The 18,734-nt window shown below is 34.8% G+C and overlaps 1 pseudogene across 1 annotated transcript; it reads right to left on the reverse strand.

The window, feature by feature from the left end:
• Nucleotides 1-691: 691 nt before the first annotated feature.
• LOC148949843 (syntaxin pseudogene) lies at nucleotides 692-9,385 on the reverse strand (annotated as a pseudogene). The gene is made up of 2 exons (XR_016141943.1): nucleotides 9,253-9,385; nucleotides 692-3,346 (listed from the first exon to the last, which is right to left on the reverse strand). The product of XR_016141943.1 is annotated as a syntaxin pseudogene (transcript).
• Nucleotides 9,386-18,734: the final 9,349 nt, after the last annotated feature.

The following is an 18,734-nucleotide window of genomic DNA, read 5'->3' on the forward strand; positions in this document are numbered from 1 at the left end:
ACCGTAATATTCTCTCCATATGCAAGATTTTCCATCCAAAGAGGAAGAGACATGAATAAAAATAATTTTAATAGAGTTTTAGGAGAATTCAGATAATTCTTCTAAAAATTTGTGTAATGAAAACAAAGTTAGTTTATAATACCATATATTGTACCTACATAAGAAATGATTATTTTTTGAAATTTCCATTGATTTCTGAGTAAGGAGTGGCTTGTTATTTACATATCTGTTGTGCCTTTTTGCTAGCACATAGCTAGCAAAATTTTATGCAAGTATGTCGATACATAAACCTGTCCGCTCAGTTAACCTTGTGTGTCGTAGCTACTCGCCTGCAGCTACTTTCTTAAGTGCTACTAAGTTTTATTTTTTTAAACAAAGAATTAAAGATTTATTTTTTCTTTTTTAATTGTTTTTTTTTTTAAAAAAACTAAAGACACTATGTTTTGATTTTTTTTTCGACTCTAAACTTGTTTTTTCCTTCAAGTCTTGTACGGCTTCTTAGTTCTGCCCCTTAATAAGGGTTGAGATGTCTTATCCTTCCCTAGATTGGAGGTGATTAGAAATTATACATTAAAAAACGTTTTCAACTAAAGCTAAGGACCAACATTAAAACTTAAAACATACAGAAATTATCCCCTATAAATAAAAGAGGTCATAGCAGTGTTGTTTCTAAATTAAATTTTAATCGAAAACGAGCATAAATTATTAAAAAAAAGTTTTTTGCGAGGGAAATAAAGAGCGAAGTTTAAACTTAAAACGAACAAAAATCATTACTTCACAGCCAATCCAACATATATCAATAAAACTAATGCAAATAAATCAGCTAGTGAAATTTCCCTATGTTTGTAACATTACAGAAAATTAGTGCTTTACTGAAAACACAAAACAATATAGGAGTTTTGGTACGGTAAAAGTAAACCTTTTAAGGACAGTTTTAACAGTTTAAAAGTAAAGTAATTTTAGGTTTTTGCTTTATTCATTTATTCGTTTAATTTGGAATTACTTCTACACAATGAGCTCAGTTCAATGATTGACTGTCGTTTTGGATCTGAAAAGGACATTTCATGATTATTTTGTAGACAAGTTGGAAGTGTCACTACAGATTCGCTTTAGAATTTGTATCACAACTTAAAACTTTTCGTTTTATAGAGAGAAATAACAGGATTTCCAGACTTCATATTACTGTTGATATGTTCTTCATTTCGAGTAATACTAGGTGAGACCAATATGTTACCTGATAAGTCAATCCATGATTTTATATGTTGCGTAATGACTTTAAACCTATTGTTTTTCTGCCTAAGTTTTTAGGATAATTTTAATTGTATACTTAAAGTTACTGATATCACAGCTCCTGTAGGACTATGAAAAGCGTAATAGATTGGTTCGCTGTTGTGAGGCTGTGTATTTGCTTTTGACTCCTAAATCAATATTTTGTTTTTTATACTTAGCTTTTGTGTTTTCAGTAAAGCGCTAGTTTTCTGCAATGTTACAAACATAGAGAAATGTCACCAGTTGATTTATTTTTATTAGTTTTATTGGTATATGTTAGATAAGCTGTGAAGTAATAATTTTTGTTGGTTTTAATTTTCAACTTCACTCTTTACTTCCCTCGGAAAAACTTTGTTTTTTTAATTTATTACTACTGGATTGTGGTGTAGAAGAATTTCCATACTCACAACAGTTTAACTAAGCCAGAAACTGTAGAATTTTATTTTCACAGGGAAATATACATTGCTCAAAAGTGAGTAATCTATTAATTATTCAAAACGTGACATAAATGTAACGTTTATACGAATTTAAAATAAAACGTAACTTTTTCTTTAAAATGTAACAGAAATGCTGCGAACGTAACCTCCATGGGAACCCTGCCAAGATATCGATTCTGCCATTACTGATATTTATTTGTGTACCTCTAGGGGGTATGCGTACCAAAGTAATAAAAATACTAAACCAGATCCTTGGTTTAAGGAACTTGAGGGGTCGGGTGTCAGCCACGAAAAATGAGCTTTTTTTGCCCTTAAATTCCTGAGAAGCTTATGTTCGTATCAGGACCTTCGCACTATAAGGAGGTGGGGGAAGGTGTATTTTTAATTTTATCTTAATTGACAATAGTTTGAAGTTAAGAGAGTAATCCTTGCCAATAGGTTATTTTGCAAAAAAAAATCCTCTCTTTTTAATTTTAGAGTTTTCCATCTAAATTACAACGTTAAATATAGCGTCTTTTTTTAACTACTACATTTCTTAAAGTTTGACGTGGTGCTACTGCTACTAAACACATCGTTGTAAAACCAATGTAAAAAAATTGGCTAGTGCCATCTGGGGTATTGTTGGATCATTCATAAGACATTATTTTGCATAACCAGGTAAGACAGACTGCTCAATATTCACCACTTTGGCTATTGCTCACGCATCTAATTATATTAACATTACGGTAAAACATTTATCAACACGATAATCAATACAATTATAGATATGAGTAAACAAATACCCAAAAAAATCATTTTTTTTCTAGATTTTATTTGGAGCTTTCGAGCTTGTTTTGTTTGTTGTGCCCCTCGTTCGACATAGTCTACTGTATTAGTCACGTTGAATTCTATATTATCAATTATTTCACCCTGTTGTTCGACTAGAAAAGACATATCCATGAACATAGAATGCAACTCCTTGATTGAATGTTCGAGCTTCATTAACTCTGTGTGTCTGTCTTCAATGTCGGCAAGTTCACGCTTAGCCACTTTCAATTCTTGTATACTATCTTGGGAGAAAATGCTTAAGTTTTGTTCCGACAAAAGTTCATCTAGTTCCTCCTCAGTTGTTATTCGGCCAGCTATTTCTAATTGTCTCTTAATTCTTTTCTTGCACTTATCTTTGTGAAGAATCAAGCTATTATTGTAATCTGACATCACTTTTTGAAAGTTGTGTGATAAAGCTGAATACTGGGTTTGTCTTATTCTGAATTCAGCGTGGTTTTCATTCGTCTCGGGCTTCAGGATTTCGTGTTCAAATTGTTTTATTTTTTTCTGGATGAATTTACTTTTACTTTCAATTTCTTTCATCAATGATTGGATATCATTATTTATTTCGGTATCTGTGATGACATTTGAGCTTAGTTCACCTTGTTTCTTCTTTAATTCATTTATTTTCTCCTGAATTTCATTTATATCTTTCTGTATATCACCTACAGATGTTAGAAAATTTTCTATCGCAGCCTCTTTCCGCTCAATTGATATGTTGTCCGTGGATTCAAAAGACGTGCTGCTTGAACTACTATAATCAGCCTGCAGGGCTTTGAGGGTACCAAGCCTATCTTTCACCATTTTCCACTTTTCTTTTCGGCAATTCAAACCTAGAAACAGAAAGGAAAATTGCTTAGTTCTTTTTTACGGGGGGGGGGGATTACAAGCTACGGGCTATTTTTTTATTAGAATTTCTTAACTGCAATATGGACCAGAAGCAGCCCTTTATCAAATTTAATAAGGGGGAGATGGAGTAGGTTGTATTCAAGGTGTTTTCTGCAGCCTAAAATCGTGCTTTTTCCCTGCTCTCGGGCTTTCCTTATAGGAAATATGGCTCTTCCATATTTCCTTATAGGCTTTTATGCTTATAGGCTGAAGTACCCACTCCACTGAGACAACATTCTGCTCAAGACTTGTTCATATTCTATCAGCCACCACTCCTCTAAGGCCTCTTTCCACCCCTGTTCAATAAATGGCCTCTTTCCACCCCCAGCTTCAATAAATAATTATAAAGAAATGAAAATATATTAATAGGCAAAGTTTTTAATTAAGACAGTGAACTTAAAAAAAAACTTTGAGTCCAAATATATCAGCATCACATTCAAAAGCCTTTATAAGCAAAAATCAAGGACGAAACCAAAATAATTGACTGATCAAGCTATTACGCACTCTAGAAGATAACATAAACAGATGAGAAAAAGTGCAAATGTATACAAAAAGGAAAGGATAGAAATTCACACCCGACAGCCTTCAATTGTTGTTAAAAACAAATCAGCGAAGGTTAAGCACAAAAAATACTACTTCATAATATCGTTTATATATTTTCCTTTTGGTAGGAGATTCTAATGGAACTAGTCAACTTATAGATAATTTGGTTTTGATTTCTGTTATCTTATTACAACTTTGTAATAGTCCAACGCAATTACCAATTATTTTTGTTCAATCAAACATTATATTATGGTGCAGAAGATCAAATACATATATGTAACGGCTGAATTGAATGTTCCCTAGTATTTTTTGACGGTTTATGAAGAAACCTATTGCTGTTTTATGCTACTATGGCCCTTTTTTGTGCCATATTCTGCCCACATAAAATTTTCACGTCATCAGGGCATTCTTTACACACTACATTGTATATATTTTAGTATACATCTTTTCCAGCATTAAACCAAAAAAAAAATTTTTGTTTCAATCAGAAAAAAGAGGTTTTTTCTTCAAACGGAAGAAAACAACTACATTAACACCATATATTGTGGATTATGTCTCTTTCTTCATCCCATCACTCTTTTTGCTAAATTTTTACAGTACTTTACTGAAAGCATATATGAGTGCAACAAATTTAGCCATTGGGTGATTCCAAGTGAATTATTTACTGACCACTTTTAAAATATTTGACCTGACTTTTTTTTAAGAAGAATGCACCGCAATAAGCTTTTCATTTTTTGATGGAATGTAAAAATACTTTTTATACTATTCCACTTGCCCTTGCTTTTTAACAGTCTTTCTCATGATATTTGGGGGACGAAAAGCCAAAATTTATTGTAAATAAAAGGGTTTGGGGACATGACGCCATCCGTCATATAGGGAATAATTTCTGATCGTTTAAAGTTGTACTGTCGCTATTTACTTTCACTTGAAAATACTTTTTTTCTTATAATCAATTTCTAATCATTTTTAATACCCTACTCAGAGATAACCTAAACCTGAGGAGGGTTACTGCCCTCTCAAGACTCACTCTTTGCATCAAAATTTTACTTTGCAGGACAGTGCTTTGAGAAAAAGAATTTTTAACAGAACAAACAGAACACTGGTTTTTCAAAACAAGCTGTGGTCTGCAGTAAGAGAAGAGATTCACTCTCCATACTGAACGCTATATTCAATATTCGTCCATTTTTCAATCACTATATTTGCTTTTCAAAATAAATCCTAATTTTATAGTTTTACATCTCTCTAGAAGTTTTAACAGTCCATCGCAATTACCAATTATTTTAGTTTGATCTAACATCAATTTTTTGTTTATAAGACCAAATAAACGTTCTGCAACTACTGAGTCGTATGCTTCCACTTTTATACTTTAGGAAGGAATGTACTGCTGTTGGGCTTCTAAAAATTATTGCATTCTGGCCATATAGTATTTTCCGGCCATATAGTATCCCCACCATTTTCTGCATGTCTCGGTATTACATCTTTTCTAGTTTTGATTAAAAAAAAATTCAAAAGAAATCAAAGAGTGGCATTGAAAAAAAATAGGAAGCATTCCGTATAAGAGGGGAGATGTCCCCTCCTAAACCCATCGCTCTTGACACTAAAGTATTGCCTGCTTTACTGAAAGCATTTACGATTGCAACAAATGTAGCGAATGGGTGATAACTCAAAAAACGTTTCATTTAGTGATAACTCTTAAAACTCTTCAACCATAAATGCTTATTTTTTATGGCAAATTTGCATTATGACACTTTCCTATCTCTTGAGCTTTCCTGGATAATATTCTTTATACCATTCCAGTTGCCTTTGGTTTTACCAGTCGTTTTGGAAGCGCTGGGGACAGAAAGACAATCTATTTTGCAAAAAATTAAAAAAGAATTCCACAAAATAAGCTTTTCAAATAAAAGTAAAGAACCCAATTAAACCAAAAATGAACAAAAATACAATCAAATAATCTGCCAAGCGTAAAACTACCACAAATTAGCTTCGATAAATAAGTGAAGCCCAAACCGAACAGAAATTACAATAAATAACTGAGTCAAACTCAAAACGAGTAGAAATTAACATGTGTAGGGTTCAAAACCCCTATGCTTTCCCAAGGCCAGAATATAATTTACACTTTGCTGATTTTTTTTTAATGTTTTCAATTTTATAACTTTAATAAATCAAATATTATTAACATTTTAAGGAATAAATATGAGCATTTATAAATTAAACTGACAATACATATTCATTTGTATTTTTCTCAATAAAGTGCAAATTATTTTCTGCCCTTGGGAAAGCATGGTTTTTTTTTCAGCCCTACTCATCATAGTTTCTACTCGGTTTGAGTTTGACTTGGTTGTATATTGTAATTTCTGTTCGTTTTGGGTTTCATTTATATATCGATGCTGATTTGTGGTAGTTTCACGCTTGGTAGATTATTTAATTTTATTTTTGCTCATTTTTGGTTCAATGGAGTTCTTTACTTTTCTTTGAAAAACCTATTTTGTGGAAACATAGTTTGGCCTGCTATTTGCATGCTGGAGAAAATTTTTCAACAATTTTTAACAATATGCACCCTTCTAAAAATCCAGACACAGATAGTAGTGTTTAATTTACTTTTAAACCTCCGATAGTTGACCTTAAAAATAAAACTTGATACCATTCGCAAGAAAATCTGTTTCTGCTCTTTGACAGCTTGGATACACTTACACTCTTTTTATTTAGTTAAAGTTTAAGAGCAGAAGTAGTAATAGAAGTTTCCCCAAAAGTTTGAACATAATACCCTCAGTCGTTCTTGGGATACTGCTGAGATGTCTCATTGGTAATCAGCTTTTTGATTCAATTTTAAGGCAACATTTAATTTTTAAACATAACAGGAAAATTGCATAATTGTGGGGGTTGACATACGTAATAGCCCTAGATATAAAGTTACAAGACAGTTCAGCTATGCTGAACAAAATGGCTATCTTAAATTTTGATTAGAAGTGTTTGGAAAATTATAAGCTAAAGAAGGGGGGGGGGCTTATTGCCCTCCAACAACATTTGACTCTTAAAAAGGGGTACTAGAACTTTGAATTTCCAATCAAATTAGCTCCTTTAAATAGCAATGATATAACTAGCTTTGATAGAGCAGCGCTGCCTATGATATTGCTTATATGCCCTTTTAAAACTTGCATGCGTATAGTTTATTTGTTTAATTGAAACTCCCCCTAAACCTTTCAACCTAATACTCTCAGTGTCATTAGTTACAATAACCATAGAAGTAGTATTAAAACTCCAAAAAGTGTCTTCTGGCTATTTCAAAATCTGGCACAACTTACTTAGTGTCCTTTTTAATAGTCCAAAGTGATTGGAAGGTAATTAACGCCCCTTCTACACCCACCATTTCCCCAAACACATCCAATCCAGATAGAAAATATGTTTTGAGGAGGAAACTCCCCTACAACCCTCAGGGCAAGGGTTGTAAGTTATGCCCTGGGGGCAAAAAGGTATTTTATAGAAAGTTTTTTCGTAGAAACTTCAAAAAGAGCTCATTCGATTGGAAATTCAAAGGTCTAGTGCCCTTTCTAATAGTCGAAAGTGATTTTAGGTCAACTAACCCCCCTCTCACGCCCACCTTTTCTCTAAACACATCCAATCAAAATTTTTAGATAGCCATTTTGTTCGTTGTAGTTGAAAGCTCTGAAAATTAGGTCTTTGAGGATGACAACCTCTTCACAGCCCTCAGGGCAAGGGTTACAAGTTATGCCCTTGGATCATATAAGGTTTTCATAGAAAGTGTTGTCGTAGAAACTTCAAAATGGGCTCATTCGATTGGAAATTGAAATGGCTAGTACCCTTTTTAATAATCTAAAGTGATTGGAAGGTAACTAACACCACTTCCACGCCCATCATTTCCCAAAACACATCCAATCAAAATTTTGAGATAGCCATTTTTTTTCAATGTAGTTGAAAGTTTTGGAAATTATATCTTTGAGCAGGAAACTTCCCTACAGTCTTCAGGGCAAGGGTTATACGTTATGCCCTGGGGCATATAAGGTTTTTATTGAAAGCTTTGTCATAGACACTTCAAAATCTGCTCATTCAATTGGAAATTGAGAGGGCTAGTGCTCTTATTAATAGTCAAAAGCGATCGGAAGGCGAATGCCCCCCCCCCCATACTGATCATTTCCCCAAACACTTCCGATCAACATTTTGATACAACAATTTTGTTAAACGTAGTAGAAGGGTTCAGAAATTATGTTTTTGAGAATGACAAACCCCCCCCCCCCCACAGCCCTCAGGGCTAAGGTTTTAAGCTATACAACCCCCGGGGGCATATAATGTCATATAGAAGTATTGTCGTAAAAACTTAAAAAAGGGCTCTTTCGATTGGAAATTGAGAGGACTATTGTCCTTTTTAATAGTTGAAAGTAGTCAGAATTAAAATCCCCCCCCCCTATGTCCACCATTTCCCCAAACATTTGAAATGTCTGAAAATTATGTGTTTGAGGAAGACAACCCTCCCCCCATAGCCGTGAGGACAAGGGTCGTTAGTTATGCCTTTGGGGCATTTAACGTTTTATAGAAATTTTGTCGTAGAAGCTTCAAAAAGGAATCGTTTGATTGGAAATTGAGAGGACTAATGCCTTTTTTATTAGTCAAAAGTGATCAGAGGGCAAATGTCTCCCCCCTCATCCTTTATTATATGCGTTCAAGTTTAATATTCCTCAAAATAATGTTTTTAAAAGAATAATCATCCTGGAAAAATCGAACCCCTTCAAATATTTCCCTAAAGGGATATAGAATATCAAAAATAAATTTTCGAGTCATCATTTCTACGGCTATTAAGGCAGATTCTTCAAAAAATAGCTAATGAAATACCTCCCGTGCAAGCCGACAGTGACGCCAGGGTGCAATACTCCCCACCCCTAGAAAACGAGGAAAAATTAACAAATGTACAAAATAGAAAAACGCAAAACAAATCACACTATAATATTCGTAAAAAAAAGGTTCTGGTACCACTTTCCTTCATCTCCCTAGGAGACGTCTTGGCAATACTTATGATGTCCTCCCTCCTCATTTTGTGTTGATAAACATATGATCGTAACTTGTCAAATTAAAATCAAAATAATTCTATAATAAGAGGAGAGCTATAGCCCTGCACTACACATATTAAGGTATATTCCAAACATATTCCTGGAAGTAAAGGGTGATAAGAGATTAAATGCAACACCCCTCCATCTCCCGTCTGTCTAATGCTATAGTACTCTTTACTCTTTTAAATTTCTTTTAACAAACTTTTGTTTATTAAACCTGTTTTAAATTAATCTAAAAAATAACTTACGTTTATTCTATGACACTAATTCATGTTTTTGCTTCCCAATATTGTCGTGACTAGAATCGAATTCTCTTTTTTTCCGATAAAAGATGTGACTAATCAGCATTCAAAGATAACGTTTTTTGTAATTTTAGTTAGAAAGTTCTTTGCGCTCATTTTTTTAGATACTAGTACAAGACTCACAGATTAAGTAGAATCAAGGAAAAACCACACATGAAATAGAAACCTAGACTTAGAAATATATAATCTTTAAATTCTGAGGACAATCAAGAGTTAGAGATATTTGGAGCTAACCATCAATAGAGGAACATGTAATAAAGGGAAAATAAACGTGAAGTGCTGAATTTTTCAGGAAAACATAATGCAGTCCATCTTCTTTTTTTGTTTTGGTTTTCACCAAAACTAAACCTTTTATTACTTTTTTTTAATTATATCTCGTATGCAGATATAATACAAACTTAAATTTACAATACCACTTTCCTGAGAAAAATAGGAGTTGAGATACTTGACGATAAGATACGTTAAAATACAATAAAGCTAAGAAAACAAAGTCGACACAAACAGTGCATAATATATGCGTTTTCATGAATGTAACAAGTGCAAAGTCTAAACTGAGTCATGCATACATAAAAGAAAAACAATTAGTAAACAGGAGTGACAATTCACGAAAATACAGGTGGGAGCATATTTTCAAAATTTAGAGGGGCAGTTTTATTGGTTATTATTTTTTTTTCAATGGAAATTGGAAAATGTTTTTCAATGAAAATACCAAAAAAATGTTTTCAAAGTTTAGGGAGGGTGACAAAAAAAAGTAATTACCCTCCACCCTTTTGTCAATCCTGCAAGAAAATGATCAAATTATTCAGTAAGGCTAAATGCAACAGCATTAAGCGCATGAACTTTTGTTCTTTTTAATTCTATCCTGGGCATATAACTGAGTAAAAATATGTCAAGAAACAGCAGGCTTAATTTATTTTATTTTTTATATCTGAATACCATGCAGCGAAAAAAAACTGTTTCTGTGACACAGAGTAAAGAGGCCAAAAAATAACACCTCACAAGGAAATTTGGAACTTCCACTATCTTCGGACTTTAACAATAACATCTATATTCAAAACTATCTATATTTCAAAAAGAAATTCTTGAGACTTTCTCTGTTAATTTCTTTATTTTTTTTGCCGATCTGTGGGTGAGGATTGAGGCAAACAATTTTCATTTAGAAATCACGGAATTTTGAATAAAAATCAAGGCATATTGAATAAATCCGTAATTTTTAACAGGTTCACTACAGCCTTTATATTTGATTTTGTTTTTATTAGTTTCTGAGGGCACTTTCTTAGAAATAAATCTACCATACACCAGTTCAAATGGTGCAGCTTTTTCATTTAATTACTTTTAAAAAAAATTACGAAAAAGAAGTTTTTCAAAGAAAAGTAAAGGCCATTTTTACTATTAAAGAACAAATGAAACCCAAAACGAACAGAAATTACATAAACAATGATATTAGCAATAAAACATACAAAAAGTAATAATATGAATGAATAAATAAATCTTAAAGCGAGTAATGCTTAAGTTTTATACGTAAATCAAGTTTAAAACAAAAACAAAAATTTTTCTATTGAAGTATAAATGAAACCCAAAACAAACAGAAATTAAATAAACATTCAATGCAAACAAACATACAGTAATTACTCATATAAATGAATAAATAAATCTTAAAAAGAGTGAAGCTTAAATTGAGTATGCAAATCAAGCTTGGAACGAACAAAAATCACTACAAACAACAGTTTGGGTATCACCTTCTTCTTTCACTGTAAAAGTCTAGAGCCTAATGCGTTATTAGCGCTTTACTGAAAACGAATTTTATTCCAAATATTTTATTTTGTACTTAATATTCAAAAAAAAGATTAAAATTACAGTAAAATTTTGAATTGATGAGCTTTCAGCAATTAATATCATTATACATAAAATATTACGTTTAATTTCTAAATTCTGTCTAAAATTAGTTTCATACGAAAATAGTTTCAATACAAAGTAGAGTTTGGATACTGCCCCCTTCCTTAACTGTAAAAACCTAAAGCCTACTGGGTCATGGTGCTCCACTGAAAACGAATTATATTACAAATGTTTCCTTTTTCAGTTCTTACAGCATTGAAAATGAAAATAAAATTACAATAAAATAAAATCTTGAACTGATGGATCTTCAACAATTAATATCATTACATATCAAATATTCAATTTGATTTTGTTTATACTTTCCAATACTATTCAAGACACATATAGTTTTCAGTAAAGCACCAACGACGCAGTAGGTTTAAGACTCTTGAAGTCAGAGAAGGAGGCGATACCCAAACTCTGGTATGTAGTGATTTTTGTTCGTTTCAAGCTTGATTTGCATATTTGATTTAGGTATCACTCTTTTTAAGATTTATTTGTTCATTTACATTAGTATTTATTGTGTTTGTTTGCATTGATTGTTTATTTCATTTCTGTTCGTTTTGGGTTTCATTTATACTTCAATAGTGATTTTTTCTTCATTTTAAGCTTGATCTGCATATAAAATTTAAGCATTACTCGCTTTAAGGTTTATTTATTAATCTATATTATTACTTTTATAAGAACCATATACGCCCCCAGGACAACACTTACAACGCCTGCCCTCCAGGCCCTGGGGGTTGTGTCGACAACGGAGTTTATGTTATCTTATTTTGTAACTATTTTAAACAAAATGGCTATCTCAGAATTTTTAGCGGATGGGTTTTGGAAAAGAAGGGTATGGGGGGTAGTTGCACTCCGATCTCTTGGCTCTTAAACACTGAACTAGAACTAACAATTTCCAGTCAAATGAGCCCTCTATGAAGTTTGTAAGAACATCCCTTTCATAAAAACAATACATGCCCTCAAGGCATAACTTTGAACGCCTGTTTCCGGGCCCTGGGGAGTTGTATTGACACCAGAGTTTTTATTTATTCGACCTTTAAACTATTTTTAACCAAAAAGCTACCACAAAATTTTCATCGGATGGGTTTGGAAAAAAAGGTGTGGGGGGGGGGGTTATTGGTCCTCCGATCTCTTTTGACTCTTAGAAATTGAACTAGAATTTTCACTATTTATTCAAATGAGCCCTCTCTGAAGTTTATACAAGCAACCCATCCACTAGAACCACATATGCCTTCAGGGCATAACTTGCAACGCCTGCCCCCGGGCCCTGGGGGTTTGTGTTGAACCAGGATTTTTTTTTATCTACCCTTTCAACTATTTTCAACAAAACAGCTATCTCAAAATTTTATCGGATGCATTTGGGGGAAGAGATCCGTTGGAGGGGGGGGGGGGGTATTTGCCCTCTGATCTCTTTCGACTCTTAAAAACTAAACTAAAACTTAGAATTTCTGATCAAATGAACCCTCTCTGAAGTTTATACGAGCATCCCTCCCATAGAAGCTATTTCTAACTAGAAAGTTCTAACTAGAGCTTTCAATTTCTAATCAAATGAACCCTCTCTGAAGTTTATACGAGCATTCCTTTCATAGGAACCATATACACCCACAGGGCAGCACTTACAACACCTACCCCCGGGCCCTGAGGGTTGTGTCAACACTGGATTTTTTGTTACCTAATATATATGGAAAATAGGGCGTGGAGGGGAGGGGACTAGTTGCCCTCCGATCTCTTTTGACTCTTAAAAAGTACACAACAATTTTCAGTTTCGAATCAAATGAGCCCCTTTCCAAAAATTATACGAGCATCCCTAACATAAGAACTATATATGCCCCTATAGCAGTACTTAAAGCACCTGCCCCGCCCTATTTTTAAGGAAATGGGTATCTAAAAATTTTTATTGGATGGATTTGGGGAAAAAAGGGTGGGTGGGTGGGGCTAGTTGCCTTTTGATATCTTTTGACTCTTAAAAAGTGAACTAGAACTTTCATTTCTAATCTTTCATTTCTAATTATTTCAATCCCTTTCATAAGAACCATACATGCCCTCAGGGCGTAACTCAGAACGTATGCTCTCGGGCCCTCGGGAGTTGTGTCAACACCAGAGATTTTCTTATCCAGCTTTTGAACTATTTTTAAGAACCATATATGGCCCCAGGGTAAAACTTACAACGCCTACCCCCGGGCCCAGGGGGGGGGGGTTGTCGACTTAGGAGTTTTCGTTATATGATCTTTAAACTATTTCTAAAAATGGCTTTCTTAAAGTTCTTATTGGATGGGTTTGAGGAAAAAAGGGCGTGGAAGGGAGAAGGGCTAGTTGCCCTCCGATCTCTTTTGACTCTTTAAAAGTGAACTAGAAATTTCAATTTCGAATCAAATGGGCCCTCTCTGCAGTTTATATGAGAATACCCTTCCATAAGAACCATATATGCCCCAAGAGCATAACTTGCAACGCCTGCCCCCGGGCCCACAAAATTTTCATCGGATACATTTGGAGAAAGCGAGGTGTGGGGGTGTATAGTTTCCCTATGATCTCTTTTGACTCTTAGAAACTGAACTAGAAGTTTCCATTTTCAATCAAATGAACCCTCTACCAAGTTTATGCGAGTATCCCTTCCCTAAGAGTTATATATGCCCCCCAGGCATAACTGGCAACGCCTACCCCGGTTCCTGAAGGATTGTGTCAACCCCAGAGTTTTCGTTATATGATCTTGGAACCAGTTTAAAAAAAATAGCTCTCTCACACCTCTTATCAAATGGGTCTAGGAAAATAGGGCGTAGAGGAAGGGGGCTAGTTGCCTTCCGATCTTTTTTTTATTCTTAAAAAGTGAATGAGAACTTTCAACTTACAATTAAATGAGCTCTCTCCGAAGTTTATTCGAGCATCCCTTCCATAAGAACCATTTTTGCCCCCAGAGAAACTACTTACAACGCCTGCCCCCGGGCTCTGGGGAGTTTTGTCGACACATGAGTTTTGAACTATTTTTAATATTCATTTAAACCATTTGAACTATTTTAATGAAATGGCTATCTCAAAATTTTTATCGGATGGGTTGTTCACTCGGTGTGAATTAGAACTTTCAATTTGCAATCAAATGAGCCCTTTTTGAAGTGTATACGAGCATCCCTTTCATAAGCACCATATACGAACGCAGGACAGCACTTACAATGCCAACCCTCCGGGCTTCCTAGGCCTCCGGGTGTAGGGGTTTGTGTTGACACCGAAGTTTTGTTATTTAATTTCTGAACTATTTTTTAAAAAATGGCTATATCAAAATTTGTAGCTGATGGGTTTGGGCAAAAAGGCGTGGGGGGGCTAGTTCCCTTCCCTCCCGATCTCATGACTCATAAAAAGTGAACTAGAACTTTCAATTGCTAATCAAATGAGCTCTCTATGAAGTTTATACGAGAGCCGTTTCATAACAACCATACTTTCCCTCAGGGCATACTGATAATGCCTGCCCCCAGCCGCAGGGGATTGTATCGACACCTTAGTTTTGCTTATCCGACCTTTGAACTATTTTTAACAAAATGGTTATCTCAAAATTTTCATCGGATGGGTTTGGAAAAAAAAGGCATGGGGCTAGTTGCTCTCAGATCTCTTTTGACTCTTAAAAAGGGCACTAAAAATCTCGATTTCCAATCAAATGAGCCCCCTTCGGAGTTTATGTGACGACCCTTTCTGTAGAAAGTGGCTCTGAAAAAAAATTAAACATTGGAGCCGTGTGGCCTTTACTATAGGCAACGCTACAGCGTTGCCTCTGAAACATTTTTAACCCGTAAAAACCTTTAAAACTTATTTTTGAAAACTCTTTGGACCAACCCTACGATCACTGTAATTGAACTTGTAACTATAGATCCAATTAAAGATTGAAGTGACTAACTTTCAATAAAAGCAAAACTTTTAGTCCATATTCTTAGAAATGCGTCCAGTATTATTCGATAGCGGATGAGGTGGCGCAACACTTTTATCCAAAACGTTTATCAAAAAAATTTCAGGAAATTAAACCAAAATTTATATGTTCAGCCCTGAAATAAATAAAAATTTCTCATTTCTCAACTGGCGTACACTGGACTCGTCCATATCGCTAGCAAGTGCGATTTAAGGTAATTTAAGGTAATTTTCAAATGAGGTTAACCATAGTTAGTATCCTCTTATAAGAGTTAAACAGCACTGAGTTGTCCAAAGTCCCCTAAAGAGTCTCTCATTCTGAAAGAGTCAAATCATAATTATTGGGTTTGTATCTCTTAAAAGAAGGAGATTTCTTCTTTCCGTTTGAAATTATGTTTTCTCAACACAAAAAGTTCTCATTTTTATTTTCTTAATGTTTCCTTTGAAACCTAAAGCTATTCCAATACTGTGTCAACACTTTGTATATATATCTCAGAATAATGTTGTATTCAGTTGTGTCAGTGATACTCTGTGTACTGAGCGATTTTGTCAATCTTCAGGATTAAGGGCATTAATATTAGAATACTCGTTGGTATCAAAGGCTTCATATATGCATTTCAGTAGAAATACTATGCCAGTAGTGGGGCCATAATACCTTTAAATGGATTTTAACCGGTTAGGTACCCATTAAGAACCTGCCAGCTGGTCTTACGTCACACGACACACCCCTGTGTTAAAATGTTATGCTTAACATGGACTACGCAATCTTGTTTCATCAATAGAAAAAATATACCCTTCCATTTAAAAACCTTCATTTCCATTTAAAAACCCATGATCTCCCATAAAATCCTTCCTTTTCCGCTAAAAACCCTTCTTTATCATTAAAAACCTTCATTAAAATTATCATTAAAAACCTTTATCATTAAAAAACTTATGATTTCTACTAAAAACCATCTTTTTCCATTACAAACCCTTCCTTTTCCATTAAAGACCTTCTTTTTCCATTAAAACCAATGTTAGCCTAATATTTTCAAATATATATCAGAGCGGCAATTTTGTTTTGTCACAATTCGTAGCCGTTTTTTGTATAGGGAGAATCGTTATAGACTCTAGACGTCTATGGTTTTTTGGAAGCTACCAGGTCCCCTGTATTATCCTTCCTTTGTCCAAAGGGAGCTGTAAATAGAAACCCCATACCTAGACTTTGCACCCGGGGCGCTATAAATAGAAAATTGAACGGGAATCTAGCAATAGTCTCATTCTGAATTATCAGAGTGACAGATCATTTAAAATGGGCAGCGCAATCGCGCTGCTTAAGTAAAGAACGATTTTGGCACAATATATTATTTATTTTTTGGTTTTTTCATACCAGGACACTTTGTATCGAAGGAGTTGACGCAGAAACTTTGAAAAGGGCTCATTTGATTGGAAATTGGAGTGGCTAGTGCCCTTTTTAATAGTCTAAAGTGATTGGAGGGCAACTAGCCCCTCCCTTCCATCCCCTTCATTCCCCCAAACACATCCAATCAAAATTTTGAGATGGCCATTTTGTTCAGCGTAGTTGATTTCCAGATATAAAATTTATTTTTGAGGAGGACACTCCCCCACAACCCTCGGCAAGGGTTTTAAGTTGTGCCCTGGGGGCATATAAGACCGGTGTTGGTACAATGTATTATTTATTATTTTTTTTTCCTTTAGAGCGGGGCACTTCGTGTCGAAGAAACTGCCGTGGAAATTTCGAAAAGGACTCATTCTATCAGAAACTGGAGTGGCTTGTGCCCTTTTTAATAGTCGAAAGTGATTGGAAGGCGACTAACACCCCTTCCACGCCCACCATTTCCCGAAACACATCCAATAAAAATTTTGAAATAAAAATTTTGTTCAGCGCTCAGGGAGAGTGTTGTAAGTTATAACCTGGGGGCATATATGGTTTTTATAGAAGGCGTTGTTGGCGAAACTTCAAAAAAGGCTTATGCGATTGGAAATTCAAAGGCTAGTTCCCTTTTTAATAGTCTAAAGCGAATTTAGGGCAACTAACCCCCCTCTCACGCCCACCTTTTCCCAAAACACATCCAATCAAAATTTTGAGACAGCCATTTTATTCAACGTTGTTTTAAGTTCTGAAAATTAAGTCTTTGAGAATGACAACCCCCCTCACCACATTCCTCAGGGCAAGGGTTGTAAGTTATGCTTTGGGGGCATATAAGTTTTTATAGAAAGTTTTGTCGTAGAAACTTCAAAATGGGCTCATTCGATTGGAAATTGAAATCGCTAGTGCCTTTTTTAATGGTCGAAAGTGATTGGACGACAACAAACACACCTTCCACGCCCCCCATTACCCTAAACATATCAAATAAAAATTTTGAGATAGCCAATTTGTCCAAGGATGTTCAAAGTTCAGGAAACTATACCTTTGAGCAGGCCACTCCCCCCAGAGTCTTCAGGGCAAGGGTTATAAGTTATACCCTGGGGGAATATAAAGTTTTATTGAAATCTTTGTCGTAGAAACTTGAAAAAGAGCTCATTTGATTGGAAACTCAAAGGGCTAGTGCCCTTTTTAATAGTCAAAAGGGATTTGAGGGCAACTACCCCCCCTCTCACGGCCATTTTTTCACCAAACACGTCCAATCAAAATTTTTAGAAAGTCCTTTTAATCAACGTAGTTGAAATTTTTGGAAATTAGGTCTTTAAGGATGTACCCCCCCCCCCCCCAGCCCTCAGGGCAAGGGTTGTAATTTATGCCTTGGGGGCATATTAAGTTTATATAAAGCATTGTCGTAAAAACTTCAAAAGGGCTCATTCGATTGAAAATTGAAAGGGCTAGTGCATTTTTAATATTTGAAAGTGATTGGATAGCGACTAACGCCCCTCTCACGCCAACCATTTTCCTATAAAAATCCAATCAAAATTTTTAGATATCCATTTTACTCAACTTAGTTGAAAGTTCTGGAAATTAGGTCTTTTAGGATGATAACCCCCTAAGAGCCCTCAGTACAAGGGTTGTAAGTTATGTCCTGGGGGCATTTAAGGTTTATATAGAAAGTTGTTGTAAAAATTTCAAAAAGGGCTCATTTGATTGGAAATTAAAATTGATCTTTTAAATAGTCGAAAGCGAGTGGAGTGTAATTAACCCCACCTCTCACGCCAACCCTTTCCCCAAAAATATTCAATAAAAGTTTAGAGATAGCCATTCGCTTCAACGTAGTTGAAAGTTCTGGAAATTATGTATTTAAGTATGACAAACCCCCCAGAGCCCCCATGGCAAAGGCTGTAAGTTATATAGATAGCCATTTTGTTCAACGTTGTATAAAGTTCTGTAAATTAGATATTTGAGAATAACAACCCCCTCCCCCTCCCCAGCCCACAATGCAAGAATTCGTATTTAAGGCGTGGGGGCAAATACTGTTCTTAGTGAAGGTTTTGATTTGAACACTTCAACAGAACTCAGCCGACTAGAAACTGTAATGGATAACGTCTTTTTTAATAGTTCCTCTTACGCCCGCCATTTCCCCAAACACGTCCAATCAAAATTTTGAGATAGCCATTTTGTTTAACGTAGTTGAAAGTTCTGGAAATTAGGTCTTAGAGGATGACAACCACTGTAAAAGCCCTTAGGGTAAGGGTATTAATTTATGCCCTGTGGGCATATAAGGTGTTTA

This window comes from Artemia sp. Qi Xiang Cuo, chromosome 7 (genome assembly GCF_049724085.1).
Source record: "Artemia sp. Qi Xiang Cuo chromosome 7, ASM4972408v1, whole genome shotgun sequence".
In the NCBI taxonomy this organism is placed as follows: Eukaryota; Metazoa; Arthropoda; class Branchiopoda; order Anostraca; family Artemiidae; genus Artemia; species Artemia sp. Qi Xiang Cuo.